This window comes from Triturus cristatus, chromosome 3_1, assembly GCF_964204655.1.
Source record: "Triturus cristatus chromosome 3_1, aTriCri1.1, whole genome shotgun sequence".
In the NCBI taxonomy this organism is placed as follows: domain Eukaryota; kingdom Metazoa; phylum Chordata; class Amphibia; order Caudata; family Salamandridae; genus Triturus; species Triturus cristatus.
This window is the reverse complement of record NC_140583.1, coordinates 989,110,757-989,136,989: the sequence shown is the minus strand read 5'-3', so window position 1 is coordinate 989,136,989 and position 26,233 is coordinate 989,110,757.

Below are 26,233 nucleotides of genomic sequence, written 5' to 3'. Positions count from 1 at the left end.
AGCCATGTCTTCCCTGGACCAGAATCAAGCATCCTAGGACCGGTTTCGGGGTTTCACCCCTCTTCAGCCAGGATAGCTTGACTCCAGTGGCGTAGTGAGCACGGGACCCACGTCTGGGCATACCCGTCCCACATAGGGTGAACAGAAAAACACACAAGATGATGGACGGAATGTTGCACATTGGCAAAACATTCACCCCCTTGCTCACTTTGCCAAGGGATTCAAGATAGCCTGGTTGATGAGGGTTAGAAACCTGAAACCGTTCCCAGGATGCTTGTTTCCGGTCCAGGGAAGACATAGCTTGGCAGTTCGGGCTGGACTGTTCCCATGAGGCACAGGGTCAGACTGATTTGCATATGGCCATGTCTGAACTGGGGTGGTGGAGTGAGCTAAAGAATGATGATGGATGAAACCCAGATCAGTTGACTGGGGGTGAGTGTTTGATTTGCTCAAACGCTCCGTCCATCATCCCCTTTGGTATCGCTTTGTTCGCCCTAAGTTGGCAGGGTATGCCCAAACGTGGGTCCCTTGCTCACTTTGCCACTGGATTCAATATAGCCTGGCTGATGAGGGTTATAAACCCGAAACCGGTCCCAGGATGCTTGTTTCCGGTCCAGGGAAGACATGGCTTGGCAGTTCGGGCTGGACTGTTCCCATGAGGCACAGGGTCAGACTGATTTGCATATGGCCATGTCTGAACTGGGGTGGTAGAGTGAGCTAAAGAATGATGATGGATTAAACCCAGATCAGTTGACTGGGGGTGAGTGTTTGATTTGCTCAAACGCTCCGTCCATCATCCCCTTTGGTATTGCTTTGTTTGCCCTAAGTTGGCAGGGTATGCCCAGACGTGGGTCCCTTGCTCACTTTGCCACTGGATTCAAGATAGCCTGGCTGATGAGGGTTATAAACTCGAAACCGGTCCCAGGATGCTTGCTTCCGGTCCAGGGAAGACATGGCTTGGCAGTTCGGGCTGGACTGTTCCCATGAGTCACAGGGTCAGACTGATTTGCCTATGGCCATGTCTGAACTGGGGTGGTGGAGTGAGCTAAAGAATGATGATGGATTAAACCCAGATCAGTTGACTGGGGGTGAGTGTTTGATTTGCTCAAACGCTCCGTCCATCATCCCCTTTGGTATAGAAAAGAGAGACAGTCATCAAATTTGATGCCTAAATTCTTTACTGAATTAGCCTGATGCTCAAGAGGGGGGCAACCACATGCCAAAAAGACTGCCATGTCTCTGGGGCCTTCACACCAAGGAAAAGCAGCTCAGTCTTTTCTGCGTTGCATTTGAGCTGATGCTGCATTAGCCACTGGGAGATGGCTGTCAGGCAGGTTCTGATCTTTCCGCCAGGGAACCTTGCATCTCTACCCCAGTAAAATAGTAACTGGGTGTCATCAGCATGGTTCGTTATGTTATGAAGATTTAAAAGGAGCACAGCTATTCCCAAGAGTGTCCCGGCACTAAAGACCGGACGGCACCTACGGCTAAAATTGGTACAGATTGTGTGAAATGCCAAGTTTTCAGTTTCATTTTAAAAGGCAGGGAGGTCCCGTATTAAATGCATCTCGATAGGGCGCTTGTTCCGGTTAACCAGTCCTAGATTAGAGAATGATCTGCCGCCTTCTCTAAGCCAGGAAATATGAGGGACTTTAGCCAAGTGTTCAGAAGAAGAACGCAAAGTGCGGGCAGTGATGTAGTCATGGATCCTCTCTCTCAAATAGCTGGCGTCTGAGCTGCGCAGGGCTTTGTGCATTGAGACCATGGACTTCAATTGTATCCTCTTTCTTATTGGGAGTTAGTGAAGAGCCTCCAAATGAGCGGTCATGTGTGATCTAGGGGGAAGGGTTGAGTAGCAACCAAGCAGCCGAGTTCTGAACTATCTGAAGTCTGCACAGAAGGTACTCCGGGAGGCCGCGATAAAGGGCATTACCATAGTCCAATCTCGAGGTTATGAGCACTTGGATGACCATTTTCCTAGCAGACTGACAGAAGGGGCAGAAAGTTTTTTAGCATCCAAAGCGTTCCAAAGCAGGAGCCTGAATCTGTGGGTGAAAGGAAAGGGCCTCATCAAATGTAATGCCTAAGTTCCTTACAAAATCCTGTTGGGGGCCCGGAAGCAGGGACTCCTTCGGCCAGCAAGATCTCCATAGGTTAGGGGAGGAAGCACAGAAGATCATGATCTCGGTCTTGTCAGGGTCGATTTTAGTTGGTTCATAGACAACCACTGAAACACCTTGGAGAAGCAGTTAGTAGTAGCCTCCCCATCTAGCTTCTCTCCTTTTCCACAGGAGAAGAGAAGCTGGGTGTCATCTGCATAAGAGATTATTTTTGCACCCAGCAACTGCCAGTGCTGCCAGTGGTGTAAGATAGACATTAAACAGGGTAGGGCTCCACGCTGGGCCCCAAGGAACACCAACTGTCAGTGTGTGAGCTTTGAAAAAAAAAGGGAGGCAGCCAGATTTCTTGGCTTCTGTTGTCCAGGAAAGAGGAAAGCTAGTTCAGGACAGTGTTCCAAATCCTAATTGCCTGAAGGCGTTTCGGCATCCTTTGTTGAGGAACAGTATCAAAGGCCGCTGATAGATCCAGCATAATCAGGAGGGTTTACCTCCCATGTCCAGGGTGCCTCTAATATATTCCAATACTTCCAAGAGTGCTGTTTTCGTGCTGAAGTGTGGCCTGAAGCCTGATTGACAAGGATGTAGAAGCTTGTTCACTCCAGGAATAAAGACAGTTGTCCATTAACCGATTTTTCCAATATTTTGGAAAAACAGGAAGGAGTGAGATAGGTCTATAGCTTGCCGGTTGTTTCAGATCAGCGGTAGAGTTTTTTAAGCAGTGGTAGCACTTTTGCCCTTTTCCAGTGGAAACTTGACAGACGCGAGTTAGGTGTTTAGTATTCTATTCACAGTAGGATTGATAATCTGAGCATAGGAAATTATTTTTACTCCAAAGGTCTCTGCAAGTATGGCAATTGGTGTAAGACAGATATTAAATACAGTAGGTATCAGAGCAGAACCCTGTGGCACTCCAGCTCACAATTCACAAGACCCAGACGAGAAAGGAGGAGTCCAGACCTCTTGACCTCGTCCCCCAAAGAACGAAGCCAGCCAATCCAGAGCTTGACCCACAATTCCAATAGACTGAAGATGGGCTAGAAGTGTGTCGTAGGGTACCGTATCGAAGGCCGTTGAAAGATCTAACATAATCAACACTACCTTCCCCCACCATCCATCATTCTCCTGATGCAATCTGCCCCCTCCACTAGCGCTGTCTCAGTGCTGAAACCGTGATGAAAGCCAGACTGACTCTGTGTAAAAATTATTGCTTTCCAGGTACTGGGAGAGCTGACGGTTAACATGCTTCTCCTGTACTTTAGATAAAGCTGGTAGCAAAGATATATGACAATAGTTGGATTGCTCGCATGGGTCTGCCTGGGGTTTCTTCAACAAGAGCAACATTTTGGCCTTCTTCCAGGATCAAGGAACTATTGCTGATGACAAAGATTCACTCAGGAGATTGTTGGCCAAGTGGTTGACTACACTTGCCCCTAGCGCCAGCACGTTAGGTAGCTAGCAGTGGTAGAATAAATGATGTGTTAAAAATAAGAAGAAAACAGAACTAGAGAGCGACAGACCTCAAGGATATGGGAGGCAGGGGCACTGTCTGAGCAGGTAGCAGAAGTCAATATACTAAAGGAAATACAAACATCACTACGGTATTCACTAAGGGCCCGATTGCGAGTCTGGCCGTCCACGGACCGCCAGACTTGTGGGGGCGTGGTAGTGGCGGTCTAACAACCACCCTATTATGATTTGGATGGTCGAACCGCCACAGCCCCGCCACAGCTGCCAGGGAACTGCCTTTCCTTGGCGGTATTGCGTTGTTCAGGAGGTCGCAATATGCTTGGTGGGGCCGTCATGGTATCACCAAGCATAGGACGAGTTTCCTCTCCACCGGTGGTCTCATCGAGGTTCTTACTCTCCGAACACCGTGGCAGAGAGGAAACAGAGGGGGCCACAGCTTTGGCTGTGCGGCGGTGTGGCGTACCCAGTGCCGTACCGCCAAAGTCGTAATCAGGCCCTAAAAGTCTGTTCGGGACTATTTCTACCCTATAGGCATAGCAACAGGGAAGCTATGTCACATTTATTAATGTTACCTAACTCACGTTGACTCCACTGTTCGAAAAAGGATGAGTCTGATTTTGAGTGTATTAGCATTTCATTGCAATATGTGCTCAATGGCACAAAGACTATGGTGTCCCAAGGCCTCTCTTTTGATAAACACAATTAGTGGTGTGCATTGGGCAGCACAATGTCCTGCTGCTGTTTACTACCGAGGTTATATCTCAAACTGATACTTAATTCATTCCCAGGAGTAAAATGTGCCCAATGATTGTCTTAAGTAAAGATGTAAATTGGACATCTTTTAATTTAAATGTACATTTCGATGTGAATTTAAATTTAGATGTGAATCTAAGTTGAAAAATGAGGACGGAATCCTAAATTATTATATAAATATAAGTTTTTTGCTCAGGCGAGCATACTGATGTGTTCTGCTCTAGTGTATAATTCTGTTTGTTCAAAAACTGTGAAGTGCATTTTGTGCGACATGTTCCAAAAATCTGTAAGGTACTTGTAGAACTTGAATACAATTTAATGAATAAGCAAAGAGCATTATTATGTGCAACCAAGAACATGAAATCCAGATTTTTGTGGAAACATCCATCATTAGAGAGAACCCTTCATTTTGGCTGCCACAATGAACCTACTGCAGCACATTTCTCTACAATCATGAAATAGTGTTACTTAACATAAGATTAACCCACATGCAATAATGAAGGCTGGAAGATGATTTAGGGAGGATATGCAAACTGAAGGTACCTTCCAGCACTTTACAGTGCAGTTACTGGATCAAGTTAAGACCCACCATGAGCAAGATTGGTACTTGCTTAGTCTTCGATACTGCTTAGCCGAGGCAACTGTCACTGAAACAAATCCAAATACAGAATACTTTATGCCATGACGTCAATGAGCCCAGGAACCAATATAAACAGTTTTGTGGAAGTGACACCTAGGATAGTTTAACGTACTCTCAAATTACTTTCAAAATAACCTTTACCCTAACCATTAACCACCACACTGTAACCCTTATCGAGATCATAAACGGTTTCAACGGACGTCAACGGTTTCAATTCCAAGCACCTAATTACAATCTAGGCGGCCGAATTGAAACCAGATGGTTGTTCTGGCTGGTTCCCAATGGGCTCAAAGAGTCCATCGGCCGGTCAGAACCGGCATGTAATCCCTATATCATGGAGTTTCGGCCGTCGGGATTACGATGTCAGTTTCCGTCAGGCTTTCCATGTTGGGCTTTCCGAGATGGAAAGCCTGTTGGAAAGAGACTTTGCTGGCTCCTAGCAGGGCTCACTTCTCCCTGTGGCCTCCGGGTGGGGGCCGAGGGGGCACCTATGGTGCCCCCCTGTTAATCCCTGCACCCTGTGGCAGGTACCTTGAGGTGCCTGTCACGCAGTGCAGGGATTAACAGAATCTCCCATTTCTCTATCGGAGCTTGTGTACGGCTGGTTTGCAGCCGCAGAAAAAGCTCCCATAGGGAAATGGGAGTATGCAACCGCAAAATGGGCCTAATTACGATGCAGTCGGAAATGGCTCCGACTGTCGGTGGGAGCAGTAACGATCGCATAGGAATATTCCGGTCGGATTCCTTTCCGGCTGACCCATTACAATGTATTTGGTCGGAAAGGAATGTGAACAGTCACTCCGACTGGCTTCTGACGGGCTTCAGAAAGCTTGTCCACCAGTCCTAAAGCGGCCTGTAATCCCAAGGACTGCTCTTTCTGCCCGAGGGATTACGATGTTAGGTTGACACAGCCTTTCTGTGCAGGACTTTCTGACACAGAAAGGATGTTGGAACTCAAATTTGGGGACCCCCAGCAGAGCCCCCTGTGGTGCGCAGCCTCCGGTTGGAGGCCGAGGGGGCACCATGTACCCCCCAGTTGATCCCTGCACCTTGTGGCAGGCACCTTAAGGTGCCTGCCACGGGGTGCAGGGATGAACTGCACAATGCATTTTGCAAAGGGAGCATGCATTCTGGCCCGGAATGCATGCTCCCGTTGTAAAGTATAGGAGTGCAACCAAACAGTGTTTGGTCACATCCTAATTAGTCGGTCTGGATGGCCGACGGGTGTCTGTCGGTCCCTTGACTGAGACAATGTTGGGCGGAGGAAACTCAGCCCAACATCGTAATGAGGCCCAGTGTGCGGTAGCATTGTAATAGTGCAGTCGGGACCACCGGCCGGAGGTGAGTCGGTCCTGAATCTGCGATGATGTCGGCCGGAGGCAACTCCCACCGACATCAAAATCAGACCCAAAGTGACTAGTGTGCATTTCTTTTAACGTGACATTAGTGCATGATGAAGTGCTCAACAGTCAAATTACAATATCAACAGAATATATACGATAAAAGTGCGCAGTGCAAAGTGTTCCAAATTATTTACATCAGTTAATAGGATCGTATTATCCCCATAATGGGGCATTCACACAAGGAGGCATCTTGGGATATGCAGTTTTCAGCCATAACATGACAAGTGCACACAATCCTTTTACAGTTTGTGAGGCTAGACATGACAGTTGATAATGTACGACACTTACATTGGTCCTGATGTCTGAAGGGTTCTGCTCCATTTTGCAATTGCTTTCTAAGTGAGAAAGCTTCTTACACAACATTTCAATTGATCCTTATGCATATCTCTTTTAAATTGACCTTTGTGCATCATAAAGTTCTCAGTAATCAACAAAACTACAATATCAACAGAACATATACTGTAAACCCACAGAGTGTAAAATGTTCCTAATTATTTGCATCCGATAATGCATTTGATAATGCGTTCATATTTTCTCCATGATGGACCATTATTGCCAGGAGGCATCTTGGAATATGTCATTTTTACAATCACAAAAATATACAACAGTGTTGACCTAACCAATAAGAAGACTTTTCCAATGGAAACACAAAATCAATAGATTTGGACAGAAAGGCCTCACCCACTTTTTCGTGGCATGTTTCATCATTGGCCAGCCCGTCCCCACCATGTTAGGATAGTACCAACACGGTGGTCTCAACCTCTCTAGGAGGGATAACAAAATACATGTTTCTGGTCACACAAGGGGTCCAGATATATTCCTAAAACTACCTCTGCGTAAATGCAAGGAATTTCCTTTATTCTGTGGGAATGCATGGGCGGAGATAAAACAGAACAGTGGATGTTGATGTGAGTTAAAGTCTCAAGCATCCAGCATAATTACTATTTGCCAACATGTTTCGAGGCAAAACACATACCCCCAAAACAAGGAGGTCTAGGGACTTCATCAAGGCAAAAAAGGTACCTCTACAGTCCATCCTGCTTTTATGTTATACTAGTACGTGCAGGTAAGAGTAAGTCTTACCTCTATCCATCCAGGAGTTTATTTCTGCCTTCTAAGCGATAAAACAAAATTACCATTATTCAATGTTTGAATTGTTCGATTCGTTTTATTTATTTAAATGTCCCAGTGGTAATTGGCTATGCATATTGACGGTTGTTCAATGCTGTGCTACATGGTCGTGTCGCACTCGTGAAAAACACAATTCTCACACATATGGCGTGCGTGAACAAATTGTAATTAGGGTTACAGTGTTTTGAATGAGAAGTAATATTCTTGTATTTCACAATAATATGTTATTTACAGGCTTTGAAAAGGTGAACGGTTCAGTCGGCTATCCCAGTGTTCAAACCCATGTTGATGCCAAGCTGTCATTGATGAGCTGTGGAGATTTCATTTCTCCAACACTACAGTGTTTTACAGAATTCTTAAGTCCTCATCAGGATATGCTTATGTATGGATGTTTAAATTAATAGGAAGAATAGCTCCAAGAAGGAAGTGACTTAAATACTTTAATTAGCTAGAAAAATCCCATTATCTCTCCTTAGAATCAATCAGTAATACTTTGAAAATACACTCAAAATCGAATTTCGTCTCCTCTCCAATAAGTCCACTCCAGTCATGTCTTAGTGCATCAGATATACCATGGAGTTTCACAAGCTAGAAGTGACCACAACAATCGGAAGCACATGAGTAATTTGGGTTTGTGTATAGGGGATGTCCCCCAGAGCCTATTCCAACAGATAGACTCTATGCAAAATAGGATACATTGCACCCAATGGTAAGTTAAGAATATTTCTGCAAGGGATCTGTTGTGACATATCTGTCGAACTTTTATGAGGATCACCAGCCCTTGTTGAGCCCATTTGAACCCGCCTCATCGAAATCTATCTGAAGTGGGATTTTCTGCAGAGTTCCAGCAATAATGGAAAGGGTGAAAAGTGCCTGTTTAGGCCTTCTGGACATGTTTCCTGCAATGGTGCTCTAGTTAGAACCTGCCTCCCAGTAAGATCGTACTTGGAAACTGTGTAAAATGTGGTGGTCAGGGCCAAAGGGGCAACTAAAAGAGGCACTGACAAAAATGTTCGAGTAGCCCCTGCTCCAGTAATGTTGGTTTTCTTTCCTGTCTGTTTCTTTCCACTCTAACCAAGCCTGAGAGATACCTTGGCTGCTTATGTCCAGACTGAAGTGTAATTGCAAAGGAAGTGCAATATTAGAATTACATTAAATAATGATCTTCTGGGATCCCTTTTGGTCTCACAGAGGGAGCATCTGGACAATACCAAACTGCCAACAGCTGCAAACAGCTGCAAACAATAAGAGCAAACAAAAGGGTTAACATGAAGCAAAGAGGCCCTCATGAAAGTAGGCAAACTCATAGAGTAGCATCCTTGCCTATCCATAGTTCCCCATGACTGAGTATTTCACAGACCCAGAGGTCACTGAATTTGAAAAAGTGCACGGAACTGTACAAAGCATGTGCCAGTTTATGGAACTGGAAAAATTGCACCCATCCAGTTCAGCTGTGTTTCTTTTGACAAGTGCCACCAATGGTATGTTACATACACAATTGTCATGTGATACTTCTTGGGGGTCTCTGAGTGCTACAAATGAGCACTACCACCAGGCACACACACGTATGTAGACTTCAGTAGGTTGGTGGGGTAGTCACTATCAGCCACATTTGCACAGTCTGCCATTAGCAGTAACAGTGCTGTGGGGCCTGGCTATATTCAGAAGAAAAGGTCAGCTATATGTATCCATCACCAGTTTATAATATTGCCAAGCACGGAAAAGAGCCTTCCATATGTTCTCAGAAAAACGGGTAAATCCATGCTGAGAGTCTACAATCTGTTTTTTTGGGTTTTTTTTTTAGAATTTCCCAATACCATCTGCCTTGACAGACTACGCTTGTGAGCCCTAATCCTAGGCCTTGTGATGTCTGCAAGAGGACAATTTATATCACATTTTTTGTGTTCAAGTCACGAGTGCGGCTTATTGCAATTCTATTTTTACCGTGTATCATTGTGAATACGTTTCTTCCTGCTCTTCCCTTATAAAATTAGGCGTGTCACATCCCAAGCGCACTGGCTGCATCGTTTAATCTGTAAGTGTGTGTGTGTGTAAAGGTATTGTGGGAAATGTGTGTTTGTATTCACAACGCTATGAGTTTAAAGGCCTCCCTAACATTTGCAGTGGTGTTCCCCTGACACATGTCTGGGCACCTTAAACCGTACTTAGTACCAGGGTTGCACTTTCCATTGTTGCAGCAGGTGCAGTGGCACAGGGGCCCGGAGCCTTTAGGGTCCCACTGAACCATGATGATTGCTGTATTTTATAATTCCAACAGCAGCCACGGGCCACATTTCTGTCCTTGCACGAGGGCCCTTAACACACAGGCTACGATACTGCTTTCTACAGCTAAGAAATGTTCCCTTTAATGTTACGGTACTCACTGAAAGCGGATGTTGTCGTTACACATTTACACGGAGCCTGATTCTCTTTTTGCATACCTAAGTTTCACTCGTCTGCACAGACAGAATTGTGAACCGGGTTTACGATAGAAAGCTGTAAGGAGGCCCAGCCACATATCGCCTGAGGACGGTCAGCCACATCTTTCTAGCCAGCTGTACACCATCTGCTGATGGAGCCAGAATATGACACCACTGACTCCAAGGGAGACCCCTCTAGAGGAAATCACGCCAATAAGCAAACTTAAAATAAAATAAAAGTTAAAGTTAAAACTTAGCTCTAAAGAATAAACAATCAAACGCATCATTGGAAAATTGCATGTTTATAAAGCATACTTCTACTCATAGTTAAAACATACTTATAAAGGACTAAACACGTGTCTCCCGCACCTTTCTTTGGTTGGAGGTTTCTGTCATAAGTTGTCCTTTGGGGTCCGGAAAATGTTTCCATACCCCCGATAATGCCACAGACAGAGAGAAACGCCTTATGTAATTCTAAGTGCGAGTTGTATTTATATAGCGCCTAGTATCCATGTAGTGCGTCTGTAGTTTTGTTGAAGGTTTAAGGTACGTGAGGAAGCTTTTTGCGCAAGACTCTTTTTGCTGAGAACCCGTGCATTTATTTGTGGGATTTCTTTTACGTGAATCTAAAGAATGATTTGTTTGTGTTTTTGGGTGGCGTGGCTGATATGATGCTTAGGAGCACAGGCTGTCTGTGGTGAGATCTGTTCCACCGCAAACATCTGCCGGGTGCGTTGCAAGACTGCACGGGGCTACCCCCATATAGGTCTTTGGGCTACCGAGACATATTAACCGGAGCATCCCCTGCACGTATGGGCCTCCTCCTGGCCTGCTCTGGAATACGTGACTTACATGCGGAAGTGAATTAATGCAGTGGGCTTCGAGCAACCCTGCGGTGTCGCGTGCAGCTTAACAAAGCCCGGCGAACTCCAGAGCAGGGGGCGGCCGCTGTTACAAAGCGAGGCCTCGGCCCCGGCCTCGTCGCCGCGGTAAGGGGGAAGCGCAGGTGAGAGCAGCGTCTTTGATCCCGACGGGATCCAGCAGGTGAGAAGAGCCGCGCTGATGCAATCAGTTGCACTAAACGCATTGCCGGGGCTACGCCGAGCAGAAGTAAGGCGGTTAGTCTGCGCCACTGAGCAGCGCTTACAATCAAATCATCCACAGACAATTAGCCAGGAGGGAGGGCGACGAGCGCTTGTTCGTAGTTTTTTTTTTTTCTGTAGTCTAGCAAGAGCCGCATTTCCAGACACAGAAAGACGAATTTGCCCCTCTGGGAGAATTGATAAATTTCCCAGTGTATAAAGAGCGAGAGGTTTTCAAAGGAAGGCCGCCATTTCTTCTTAGTTGGATTTTGTGATCTGCCTGATTGTACCCGAAACGGTGCTTAGGGTGACCAGCTAGCATGGGTGCAAATTTAGGACGGTGAGTGTAAAAACTCAGGACAAAGGATCAAAATTCAGGACAAAAATTCAGGACAGAAGGTCAAAATTCAGGACAAAACTTTGCGAAAAAGGTAAGTTTTACAGACACATTTGAGGAGATCACACAATAATATATAAGGAAATAGACAACCAACATAAGTACAAGTCAAAACAATTTTATATTAGGTTGAGACAATTGTGCAATTCACAGTTGTTTTGCGCAGCTTTGAGCAACTGTGCAGGTCTTTTTGTGGTATTTCATATGATCGTAATCTGTTTATATGGTTATTGCACTGGGTTGTTTAGTCTATTTCGTTTACAGTTCAAGGTCTGAGAAGGCATGTTTGGTAATAGAAAATGGTGGGAAAGATCTGCTCGGATGGACTTTGGTACCAACATGTCATATCTGAGTTCCATTGTGAGATGTAAAGCAGCAGCATAGAATGTAGCTAGTTGGGGCCTGTAGTGCTGGACTAGAATGCAGTCTTCCGAGTGGCCAGATTTCTGTGTCAGATCTCTTCACTTCAGGTATTCCATTTCTGTTCAGCTTGTGATGATTGGTTGTGGGGCTGGTACAGTACTGAGTGATTGCTAGGACCCACAGAGGACAGGTCTTGTGGCATCAAGCAGGAAAACAGTTATTAACCAGCCTGCGTGAGCTATAATTGGCGACACACTGCTGAGTGTTATGGTATTATTGTGGGCCAGAACGATTAGATAGGGGTTGACATTAATATATAACATCCTGGCTAGCCCCATATCAACCCTCCTTATTTTACCTATATATGATTGGGCTGTTTCACTTCTGTGAGGTGTAAACTGCAGATTCTCACTAATGCACACAAGTTTGCTACAGAGTAGAAACAGTATACGTTGTTGAGGCGTTATTGTAGGTCAGAAGGAGGCACTGTCTTTTACATACAGAACATTTTCTTTTGAAATAGAAGCACAATGCCAACCTGCAGTTTTACTAGTAACACTATACGGCGCACAAATAATAATGTGTGGAAATGTGGTTTCAGCAAATATGTATCATTTGAACATCACCAAGTAAAGGGCCTTGATTGTTTTTATCCTATTAAAAAACTTTGTTTTGAGCACACTTTTGAATTACAAACAAGTGGTCCATGTGTGGTTTCCTAACTGCTAGCATGTTTTGAGACATTTGCACAGTTCATCGACTCCACTGCCAACCACACAAATGAACTCTTCAAAATAGTCAAAGAATTCTCCAAACCAAGAGTCATAGAAACCATCCACCCCTCCCAAGAACTGTGCGACACCCTCTCAGACTACTTCCACAGCAAGATCCCCAACATCTACAACAATTTCAACATCCAACCTGCCACCCTCAACCCCAACAACCTCAACCAACCAGCCAACACCAGCCAAACCCTCACCACCTGGTCACCGCTCACACCCTGACCACCTCAGCCATCTTGTCTTCCAGCCACTCAGGGACACCCACCGACTGATGCCCACAACAAACCCAATCAGCATGCAACTAACCAGCATCCTCAACTCCTCCATCTCTAGAGCAACCTTCCCAGACAGATGAAAACACTCAGACCTCAGACCCCTCCTAAGAAACCCTCCGCTGACCCCATCAATCTCAAAAATTATCATCCAATCTCTCTGCTCCCCTACCTGGCCAAAGTTTTTGAGAGAGCCTTCCACCAGCAGCTTACCGAATTCTTGGAACAAAACCATCTACTTAATCAGGGCTCTGTGCCAACCACAGCACTGAGACCATGCTGATTGCCACCACAAACAATGTCAGAGCACTCCTTGACTATGGAGAGCCTGTGGCCCTGATCCTCTACTCTGCGTTCAACACAGTCTCACATAAACCCTCATCAACAGGCTCTACAACATAGGCATACAGCAAGACACCCTCAAGTGGATCGACTCCTTCCTTACAGTACACCTACAGAGCATCCCACTGCCTTCCTTCACCTCTGCACCCAAAGACATCATATGTGGGGTGCCACAAGAATCATCCTCTGCCCCACCCTGTAAACACCTGCATGACCCCCATTGCAGTCGTGGTCAGAACCTACAGACTCAGTCTAATCTCCTAAGCAGACAACACTCAACCGATCCTCTCGCTCACCAAGTACTCCTCCAATGACAAAACCAACTTCTGCAATGCCATGACCAATGTAGCCAAATAGATGAGAGACAACTGCCTCCAACTCAACTCCAACATAACTGAAGTACTGATCTTCGGGAAGAACACCTCCGCATTGGACCACAGCTGTTGGCCTGCAGAACTCTGACCCATGCCCACACCGACCGACCAACCATGCACCAACCCCAGCATCATCCTCAACACCCAATTGAGCATGAAATGACAAGTCAATGCAGTCACTTCCTCCTGCTTCCACACACTTTGTATGCTATGCAGAATCTTCTGATGGATCCCAACCAACACCAGAAAGACCGTCACTCAGGCCCTCGTCACCTGCTGTCTCGACTATGGCAAAGCTCTCTATGCAGGCTTCTCCAACCAGCTCCTCACAAGGCTCCAGACCATACAGAATGCTGCAGCCAGACTCATCCTGACCTCCCCAAGTGAGCTCGCATCACCCCCCACCTGAGAGACCTCCACTCGCTCCCCATCCAGAAAAGATGCCAGTTCAAGATCCTCACTCACACCTGCAAAGCCCTCCATGACTGAGGACCTGCCTACTTCAACCATCAACTGTACTTCCACCAACCTGCGAGACACCTGCGCTCGCCTTCACTCACCCTCACACGTGCACCCCAAATCCATCACAGCTGCACCAGTAGCCACTCCTTCTCCTACATCACTGCCAAGACCTGGAACAACCTTACCCTCCATCTCCGTTCAGCCGCCTCGCTGGCACAGTTCGAAAAGAGACTCAAGCCCATATACCCCTAGAGTTGACAGTGTTGCACTTTACAAATGCTGTTTGATTTGTTTGATTTGATTTACAGGTATTTAAAGGCTGTTGAGTGTTACAAAATACTGACAACTTACAGCCTTTGTTATCACACCCCCAAGAAAATGTTGGGAATACATGGTGCATTCTACAACACATTTGTCATCAGACATTATACTGTATTAGCTTCTAAAGCATAGTTAATCATGACCTTACCTTGCACCAGGATATGACAATCTTTGTTGGCGTTCCCTCACTCTCACCACCAGTTCCTCTTAACTCATCCTAGTCCCTCTCTCACATCTATTTCATTTGTTTTATGGCCCTTCTCATCAGCCGCGGTCGGTAGTAGGAGTAACTGCAGGGCGGTGACGTGGGGAGGGGGAGGGGGAGGGGAGGGGCAGGGTGGTGGGTAGTAAACTATGGATTACGGAGGTTTACAGGTAAATTTACATATAAATTAATAAAATGAATTTCGTTGCGTGCACTGCATCGCATTTGGGGATGCAGTGCACGCAACAAAATTCGTTTTTATTAATTTATATGTTAATTTACCTTTAAACCTCCGTAATCCATAGTTTACCCTCTGCACTACCTTAGACAAATCAAAACTGCCACTAGACAAAACTCCCATCTCTCTCCAGCAGGTACATTAATCACCAGTTATTGTGACACTTTTATTGTTGCCTGAAAACTGTTGGATCTACAAAGAACTTTGAAGTGCTTTCAAAACTGCTGCACTGCTGCAAAACCGGCCCCCAGTAACAAAACCAGTCCCCTACCCTTCCAGACTCCGGGGGAAAACCCTGATGCCTGGTACGGCCCATCCCCCAATGGTGCCCCTCAGCTTCACCCAGACCCTCTCTCATGGGTATTTCATTTCTTTTATAGTGCTAGTCATGCCAAGTATGTAGGGCAGGGTGTCGGAGTGCGTTGAATCACACACATATTATATAGAGACAATGACTCGTATAAATGTGTAAGTCAATGTATAGGAAATGTTACCTAAGACAATGAGGGCTAGAAGGTGTAAGAGTCGGATGTCATCCATTTCGGCAGGTATTATATCTTAAGAGTGGGTGGCGTGGAGAAATATAGACACTCAGGATTTAAAACCTAACATGTTGGTTGGGGTTGCTTTTACTAATAACTATTGTTTACATTCACCTAACACAACAGATAGCAATGGTTTGCACATGAAAAGACCAGGAATGGAAACATGGAGCCAAGAGGCAGGGACGGCACTTCATAAAGCTAGGTAAGACTGGATCCTTTAAGCACTGCCACTGCGTTACACCAAAAACAATAAAGGTCTGAAAACAGCCTTAATTTTTCTGTAGAGGGAGCACACCAAAATAAAATCCTATTTTGCTTGAAATGCTAAAAATCCTTACACCGTTCCATACTCTGGCCTCGAATCAGCAACAGATGAGGAATAGATGGTGTTGTCCTTCTACAGTGTTTGTGCTTCAGGTCATCTCATTAAAGTATGAAAAGCTGCCAAAGGCAGCACCGGAAGCAGCCCCATTTTGCACAGAGTTTATGAGCAAGATTGGCCCTCCATGATAGTGCTTGGGACAGAAGGTGGAACTTATACCACCATAAAAGACCCTAGCGATATATGTAGGAAATATTGAAATCTGGCGCAGTGCCCATGAGCAGTGTGAAATAACGTGCCTACACTTTGCCTAAAGGTGGTAAAATAAATCACTTCATATTTTATAGTGAAAAAAACCAGCATGTAATTTGGAAACACCCTCCCAAATTAGACCAAACAGGGCATTCAGCTTTATTCTTACTTACATAAACTGCACATGGCTCACCACATGTCTTAACTGCCCAGACTGGCCCATTGTCATTCTGTATGCAACAATCAGCCGGCATACAGAATGCCAATGGGTCCATCACAGACTGTGAGAGGCTGGGGAAGGGCTGCTATTGAGCACAGAGGAGTGCGAGGCGGCCCCGGCAGGGAGCTCTCAGAACACTGAGGCTTCTCAAAGGTGAGCAGTGCAGGTCACTGTAACCCCCCAAATTACGGACAAAAGGCGTCCAACGGATGTGAGATCCAATTAACGGACTGTCCATGAAATTTATGAACGGTTGGTCACCCTAACTGTGCTCCAGAAAAGTGTGATTAGACTGCCCTTCTCTGAAAGAGGCAAAGCATATCTGCTCTGATTCCGATTTGGCTTGATGGCAGTCGGGTGTTTACTGTACCTGCTAAATACCAACACTGCTGGTCCTGGGCGAGGTATTTACCTGGTCCGGTTTTCAGGGGCGTAGTTTCAGGGGAGTGTTTGGGATGGTACACCCCCCCAATAAATGTATTTTGTGATAAATAGTTGGGTACAAGTGCTTTCAGTTCTCTATGGTGAGGTGTCTGTTGGATTGCACCTACAAATTTTACACACACAGACAAAAACGCCCACGCCCACACCCTCTCCCCCGACTCTGTTTGGAAATACTTCAAACATTTTGGTTATTTCACAAAATATTGTGCTTTCTCTCAGTACACCTACCAATCCACATTCCTCTCCCTTTCCACTGTCCCTTAGACTCCTCTAATGCGCCCTGCTTGTCCTATGATGTATTTTAACATTATGGTGCCGATCACGATCCGGTAAAAACCGGGTACGAACCGTCGGACGGAGCATATTCTCCGTCCGACGCGTACCCGGTCGAAAATATATCCAAACATGGAATTACGATTCGCACGGAAATCCCATTTCCGTACGAATCGTACAAAACCCCGACCGACGAAAATAAACATACAAATGTGATCCGGGAAAGCGCCGACGTGACGTCGGGACGCACGCAGCATGCCATTCACGAACCAGGAATTACGATTCGCACCGACGTCATCCCGCACGGTGAATATTTTCCGGCAGCCAAAAACTGCCGGGAAATCAGTACTACGCGAACAAGGAGTACCTGCACGCGACGGACAGACATGGACCCGAACCTACGTGTCATCCCGGCCCTCATAGCAGTCGACCTCCTCTACAGGTTACGACGCAGACGCCGCAGAAGGTCAGAACAACAAAGGGAGGGGGGAAAGGGGGGGGCAGGACCAGGGGCAGGCCACAAACCCCCCACCAAAGTCACACAGCACACATGCCCTGGACATACCTGACCCCCAGGCCCTGGTCACTACGAGGGGGTGGGGGCGTGTCCAGCAAAGCCAGCGTCCGCCACAACGGAAGTGCTTGACGACGCGAACCGGCAACACAACAATACAGGTACGTCCCGTACCCACGCCTTAAGAGCGTGGGTACGAGTCGTACCACGCCCACACCTACGTCATCCCAACAATGGCGGGACGGCTGTACCCACGTGGCAAAGGCCTGGGTACGGCCCGCACAAGCATCACATAGCGTGGGGACGGATATGTATGGACCGTACCCCCACCCCCCTATGCATGGAGCGTACCCCCACCCCAACAGTGTAAGTACGACCCGTACCCTCACACGCGTACTTATGGAGCGTACCCCCACCCCAACAGTGTAAGTACGACCCGTACCCACACCCGCGTACGTATGGAGCGTACCCCCACCCCAACAGTGTAAGTACGACCCGTGCCCTCACCCGCGTACGTATGGAGCGTACCCCCACCTCAACAGTGTAAGTACGACCCGTACCCACACCAGCGTACGTATGGAGCGTATCCCCACCCCAACAGTGTAAGTATGACCCATACCCTCACACGCGTACGTATGGAGCGTACCCCCACCCCAACAGTGTAAGTACGACCCGTACCCTCACCCGCGTACGTATGGAGCGTACCCCCACCCCAACAGTGTAAGTACGACCCGTACCCACACCCGCGTACGTATGGAGCGTACCCCCACCCCAACAGTGTAAGTACGACCCGTACCCTCACCCGCGTACGTATGGAGCATACCCCCACCCCAACCGTGTATGTACGGACCGTACCCCCACCCCAACAGTGTAAGTACGACCCGTACCCTCACCCGCGTACGTATGGAGCGTACCCCCACCCCAACCGTGTATGTACGGACCATACCCCCACCTCGTATGCATGTAGCGAACCCACACCCATGTATGTTCTAAGCGTACATATCCTGAAATAGGAGGGGTGTGTGCAGAGTCCTCCCAGCAGTGCCCAGACGCATGAGGGGTGGGTGCAGAGTCCTCCCAGCAGTGCCCAGACGCAGGAGGGGTGGGTGCAGAGTCCTCCCAGCAGTGCCCAGACACAGGAGGGGTGTGTGCAGAGTCGTCCCAGCAGTGCCCAGACGCAGGAGGGGTGGGTGCAGAGTCCTCCCAGCAGTGCCCAGACGCAGGAGGGGTGGGTGCAGAGTTTTCCCAGCAGTGCCCAGACACAGGAGGGGTGGGTGCCTAACACTCCCAGCAGTGCCCAGACACAGGAGGGGTGGGTGCCTAACACTCCCAGCAGTGCCCAGAGACAGGAGGGGTGGGTGCAGAGTCCTACCAGCAGTGCCCAGACGCAGGAGGGGTGTGTGCAGAGTCCTCCCAGCAGCGCCCAGACGCAGGAGGGGTGGGTGCAGAGTCCTTCCAGCAGTGCCCAGACGCAGGAGGGGTGGGTGCAGAGTCCTCCCAGCAGTGCCCAGACATAGGAGGGGTGGGTGCCTAACACTCCCAGCAGTGCCCAGACACAGGAGGGGTGGGTCCCTAACACTGCCAGCAGTGCCCAGACACAGGAGGGGTGGGTGCCTAACACTCCCAGCAGTGCCCAGACACAGGAGGGGTGGGTGCCTAACACTCCCAGCAGTGCCCAGACACAGGAGGGGTGGGTGCCTAACACTCCCAGCAGTGCCCAGACACAGGAGGGGTGGGTGCCTAACACTCCCAGCAGTGCCCAGAGACAGGAGGGGTGGGTGCAGAGTCCTCCCAGCAGTGCCCAAACGCAGGAGGGGTGTGTGCAGAGTCCTCCCAGCAGTGCCCAGATGCAGGAGGGGTGGGTGCAGAGTCCTTCCAGCAGTGCCCAGACGCAGGAGGGGTGGGTGCAGAGTCCTCCCAGCAGTGCCCAGACACAGGAGGGGTGGGTGCCTAACACTCCCAGCAGTGTCCAGACACAGGAGGGGTGGGTGCCTAACACTCCCAGCAGTGCCCAGACACAGGAGGGGTGTGTGCAGAGTCCTCCCAGCAGTGCCCAGACGCAGGAGGGGTGGGTGTAGAGTCCTCCTAGCAGTGCCCAGACGCAGGAGGGGTGGGTGCAGAGTCCTCCCAGCAGTGCCCAGATGCAGGAGGGGTGGGTGTAGAGTCCTCCCAGCAGTGCCCAGATGCAGGAGGGGTGTGTGCAGAGTCCTCCCAGCAGTGCCCAGACACAGGAGGGGTGGGTGCCTAACACTCCCAGCAGTGGCCAGAGACAGGAGGGGTGAGTGCAGAGTCCTCCCAGCAGTGCCCAGACGCGGGAGGGGTGGGTGCAGAGTCCTCCCAGCAGTGCCCAGAGACAGGTGGGGTGGGTGCCTAACACTCACAGCAGTGCCCCTGCAAAGAAAAGGGTGGAGTACCCACAGATCCAATGCCCACAAATGTCAGTCAGGTGCACAAAGATCCTGCAGTACATGTAGCACATGTGTGCGAGGCTGGAAGTATACATATGCATAGCGCCTAAAAGAATACATGTACACATGAAGTCATGGCAACAGTCTACATACACAAGTACAGTGACCACCAAGGACGCCAGGAATGATGCAGGTGGAGACATCGCTCAGCATGCATGGCCCAAGTCTAACGAGTCCGTCACACACCCAGCCAATGTAGACACAGCTCAGCACCACATATTGGAAAGACCCTGCAGGGAAGAAGTCAAGTTACACAGAGGAAGGAACACACCTTGGGACAATGTCACCATGCAGTAACTGCTTACATGAACAAAGTTATGTAGCCAACAGCTTGTGATGGCACACAGATACCAGGATCCACCCTATGACCAGCACAAGACGACAATTCCCACACACCCAACACATAATCACCACCCAAAATAATGGGGCAGGTCGACTAACAGCAATACCAGACAGACAGTAGTGTACTAAGGAAAAATAAATTGCTTTAATCAGCATCCAAAACATATGTTTGTCCCTTGAAAGTTCTTAAAAGTACAATGCCCATAGGGCAAACCAAAGTTCGAATCCAGGTGGGGGACACAGTGGGACGCGTGTCCCCTAGCTTGCCTGCACAGTCAGACTCCTTCGTCTTCCAGAGCGGGGAGGGCATCATGTGGGGGGGAAGGACCAGGCATCGCAGGGACATGAGGGCAAAGGGTAGGCGTCGTGGGTGCAGGGATGGAGGACTCCACCACAGGGGGTGGGTCAGGGCCAAAGGCGGAGGCCAGGATGGCGCTGCACACCTTTGCAAGGTCCTCCAGCGACTCCCCTGCACCCGAAGGAACCACAGGCCCCAAGGAGGAGGGGGGGTGGAGGGATGGGTCGCAGCGCCACAGGGGGAGGGTGTGGACAGGGGGGGGACTCAACCACCCTGACCGGGGACTCCCTTGACCGCTTGCGGGGTGGTGTCACAGTGGGGCTCAGGGACAGAGCGGCCATGAAGGTGTCTTTGCCGGATATGTGGCCAGGAGAGCTGAGGGGAGGGGATTTGGAGGGAGTGGATTTGGTGGAATGCGGACTCCCACTCTGGCTGCGTGACTTACGTTTGCCCCCCGACCCAGTGGGTGTGCCTACTCCACCCTGTGTGTGCGTGCCAGTAGGTGTGCGTATGACCTTCCCTGCTGGTGTGGTGCCTGTGTCTGTTGTGGTGGGTGCATGCTGACGTCTGGGTGTACGTGGGACAGGCATGGGAGTGGGAAGTGTGGATGGGTCAGGGGTAGGGGGTTGGACGTAGCGCTGCAGGAGACCCACTGCTGCAGTCAGTGTCGAGTCTATGGACCTCAGCAAGTTGCGTTGGTCAGCCTGCGATGAAAAAATGCCCTCCAAGTATGCCTCCATGTTGTTCAGCACTTGGCTGTGGCCATGGAGGACATTAAGCATCGCAGCCTGACCAACCTGCAACTGCCGCTGGATGTCCACTGACTCGGCATTGGCGGCAGCAGTGGAGACAGGGGCAGGGGGTGCGGTGCCTGGCAGGAAGGAGACATGTGGTGACCGGGCACGCTGGGAAGGGACACGAGCAAGTGGGAGGCGGCTGATGGCAATGGAGGGGGCGGGCTGAGATGTTGTGCCGCTGTCAGCTGCTGGTGCAGCCTCCGCCCACTCGGAGAGATCATCCTCGGACCCGTCAGCTTCATATTCTGTCGTGCCAGTGGACAGGTCCTCGGCCTCACTCTCCTCCGCCTCAGTTCCACTCAATGTGCCAGCCACGATGTCAACGCTGGCACTGGTACTCGGTCCCTCCGCTCCGTCTGTGCTCATGTCTCCCTCCGTGTCCCCCGACGATGCTGTGGGCAAGGTGAAGAGACAACAATTAATCATACACCTGTACACATATGTCACATGAGTCCAATCTACATAGGTTACAGTGCATAGCCTGAAAAGAAAGATCAGTAACATCTACAAAACAAGGTACAGATGTAGGGCATGCAACACACAGTTGGTTGACCCACCATGCCACTGAAAATCCATGGAGAGCATGACACAATAGCAAATGACATGAAATGGAGTTTGACAGAGGAGCCAGGCCCTGGGGACAATCCAGCACTGCATCTGCACCACACAGCGTTGCCGAAAATAGGGATGAGCAGGGACCATATCCATGAATTTGAGGCACATGCAGCATAGGTAATACTGAAAACATGCCCACCATGACTGGCTCACTGCAGCTTGAGTGTATGTCCAGACAAACATCACACACTGGCCAGACCTAGCAAGGAGATTTCAGGTTTTGACATGTAGGCTTTGCCCGCACCAACCACCCCCTGCATGAGACAATTTGTTGAGACACAGGAAGCACTTACATCTCTTAGTCTGGGTGAAATACACAGGGGCTGCATAAATGCAAGATTGGACGCCAAATACCCAAGGTGCGCCTGTCCAAATACTCATGTACAAATGGTCATCATCAGATTATTGTAACAAGACACACAGGCACTGGCCCCCGTGAGTATGGACAAGGAAAATCAGGTCAGGCTGTACAGTGGACACTTGTACTACATTTTACGTCAATATACATGGTGCCAGGGGACAATGGCACAGAGCACAACCTATGCTGTAGACACTGAGAGTGTCCACGTTTTGTGATGACACACATGACACCTAGGAAAATATGCCCCAGGGGACAGTAGTGGCCACACAACTCCATGGTCCTGAATGGGAATGACTGCAACACACGCCACCATCCCTGCACTATGCGTATCGCACACTCATGCACATCATGTCACAGGCCACAACATAGGACATGCGTGCTGTAAGGCATGACACTTGAGAGACTAACTCCCATGTCTGGACTCAGCATCAGTGCCAACTGACATGGAACCCACATGTACTGAACTGGACAGGGCACAGGCAAGGTCCCAAAACCTGTTACCCACCACCCCCACACATGATGCTACAGGCATAGTTCACGTGGAGAAAGCGCCAGCATACATTACCTTGTGCAGGAGTGACTACACACAGACCAGGGAACACATTGCAAGGAGGGGAAGGGAGGCAGAAGAGCACCGCTATACTGTGGGTAACTGGATCTGCACAGCACCTTTAAACCCGGGCAGTGTATCCATGCAACTGTGCACTTACAAATGCTGGTGACACACAACAAACACACATGTACCTACCCCCTTCCTGCTGCTGCTTCTCCTGTAAGCGCCTGTCCAAGTCTGGAAATACCACCGCCAGCACACGCTTGTGGATGTGGGTCAGACGGCGGCGCCCGCGGTTCTTATGGGTCTCAGTTGAGTCCCCCAGCAGGACCCGTGCGATCCTCCGCGTCCAGCACCGGATATCCTGCCAGCGTTTCCTCACCTGGGCCAGGCGCCGCTTGCGACCGTCCGTCCTCCTCACGGCACTGACGGCGTTCATCCATATCTGCTTCTTGGCAGAGGCGCCTACCTGTGAGGATGAACAAGTGATACTACATCAATACACCAGGCACATGTCACAGAGAGACATAGTAGAACAAATTTGCTGTTTACAACAAGGCATAGTATGCATCCAACGCATTGCACCTTTGTCATAGGGACATGATCCACTGGGGAAGGGCAAAAGCAGTACGTGCCATTGAAAGGACACAGGTGGAATGAGGGCAACGACACAATCAATGATCCAGGCTCACACTGTGCATCAGAAGGTACACCAGGATAATGTGCACCACCTCTAAGCAGTCACATGCCACAGGCCACTGACGATACCGCAGGAGAGTACACAGACACACACAGGCACAGGACATTCACCTGCCATTGCCAAATGCAGCGACAAACCTCGCTCTGCACATGTGCCACTAGACGGGGGGGGCTCACAGGTGTGGGGCTGGCTCTGCACGTCAGACACACAGCACTGCTCCCTGCTCACATCACATGGGCAGGGTATATCCATCCCTCATGCAGCCTGGGTGCCACACTCCACATATGCACCCACCCACATGACAGGGGACTTACACACACACCGATGTCCAGGGTACGAACACATCATGTGGACACTCTCAGCACAGGTACACAGAACTAACACACATCTGTGGGTACAGTCACCTCTCACACTGGGCTGACCACATAATCAAATGAGGACTGTAGAGGCTACATTCCCAGGAGGAAAAGACAGGCAGAATGTGGCATGCACCATGCAGTGATTGTCACAGTAAACACAATGCAAGTGAGGACGGCAGACATGCACCACAGCATGCACTGGCTGGGAGACATCAGGCATTCCCCCCCTGGGACCCTCGCTACAGTACATAGCATGTGTGTCACACCTGGACACAATGCCAGAAGTCACAGTCACAAGCAAGGGACACAGTCTGTGCTAGTAGACTCTGCACTCACCTGATACCCTGGTCGCCCATACAGCAGGGGGTACTGTGGGAGGATCACATCCAGCAAAGCCAGGTTCTCCTCCAGGGTGAAAGGCTGTGACCTCTCCACAGACCTTGACATGGTTCTAGGGAATCAGTAGCAGCAGCTGGGTCGTCGAATCCTAAGATGTGCAGGCAAGTGCTCCCTCATGGGACCTGGCTGCCTTATATCTGCCTTGCTGGCCTGTTTCATGCACAGGAGTACAGAGTGATTGGTCACTCACATTTGCATCCTATGTTTCCTCCAATCCCTTCAAACCTAGCACAGTCAGTGGGTTCTTATTGTGTTTTTTTCTTGAGCATGATGTCAACTCCAGAACCACATTGCAACAAAGTAGATTCATTCAAACTGACTACTGCTGTGCACCTGCTGAAAAAAAAATCAAACTTTAAACTTGGTCTCCATGACAACCAGCATGCATGTAGGCCTTTATACTCGTCCCTCATGTGTCCCCTATGTAATTTGGAGTTTAACATACAGGTACGGTGCGTACCGGGGCCCTAGGGCACCACAAATGCATTGCAACGGCCCGTACAGGCGTGTGTACGGTCCGTACCACTATGGGTGTGCTTGCGTATGCGTACCCATAGTGAAAGTGAGCGTACGCACGTGTGTACGGTCCGTACCACTATGAGTACGCATACGCGAGAACACCCATAGTGAAAGTGAGCGTACGCACGCGTGTACGGTCCGTATCACTATGGGTGTTCTCGCGTATGCGTACTCATAGTGGTACGGACCGTACACGCGTGCGTACGCTCACTATCACTATGGGTGTTCTCGCGTATGCGTACTCATAGTGGTACGGACCGTACACGCGTGCGTACACTCACTATCACTATGGGTGTTCTCGCGTATGCGTACTCATAGTGGTACGGACCGTACCCGCGTGCGTACGCTCACTTTCACTATGGGTACGCATACGCAAGCACACCCATAGTGGTACGGACCGTACACACGCCTGTACGCTCACTATCACTATGGGTGTTCTCGCGTATGCGTACTCATAGTGGTACGGACCGTACACGCGTGCGTACGCTCACTATCACTATGGGTGTTCTCGCGTATGCGTACTCATAGTGGTACGGACCGTACACACACCTGTACGCTCACTATCACTATGAGTGTTCTCACATATGCGTACTCATAGTGGTACGGACCGTACACGCGTGCGTACGCTCACTATCACTATGGGTACACATACGGCAGCACTCCCATAGTGATAGGGAACGTACACAGGCCCTCTGAGCGAAAGTACGGTGCCTTTCACACATCACAGTGGTGACAGGCAGCACACAGGAAGGAATAGGGCTGACATACTTGTCCATGGATGGACATCAAGGCATTGTGTGGGCAGTACTACATGTGTGGGGCACAGGTGTGAAAGGCTGTGATGTGGCACATTACTCCTGAGTGGAGAAGGCACCAGATGTATGATGAGATGTGTACAGATGTTATGTGTGACGGTGCAATGTGTGCCAGGCATGCCCTTAACTCCTTTGACATGTGTGCATGTCGTACTGCACACTTGGGATGAGTGTCACTGGCATGGCACAGTCAACAACACACGCAAGTGTCCCCTGATGCCCGCTACTGGGGTTACCACACCAGACATGTGACTACCCACGGTGCACGATGTGACTATGTCATGTATGTGTGGGGGGTGCCCATTAGCTTGATGTTGGAGCTCCCTCAAAAGCATCAGCTGTTGCAGCAACCAACATGTGTCTGTGTGTAGATGGACATGGCACACTGTTCCGCACACCAGGCCACATGTGGTATCGGATGTGAGGTGCGTATGTATGCATGGGACACGGAGTAGCGTAACAAGGACATGCCTGCATCCTCTCTATGAATGTGTGGTGAGTCATTACATGTACACCTTATTGGCAAGGTGTGTGGGCTGTCCTAGTGTAATGTCATGTGACCTGTGGCTTTAGTGTTCCGCTACCAGTCTCTGCAATCGACATCCTACTTCTGCTGATGTGTTGATGTATGTCACTCCTGTGTTGCGTCTGGCTGTTCACTTACA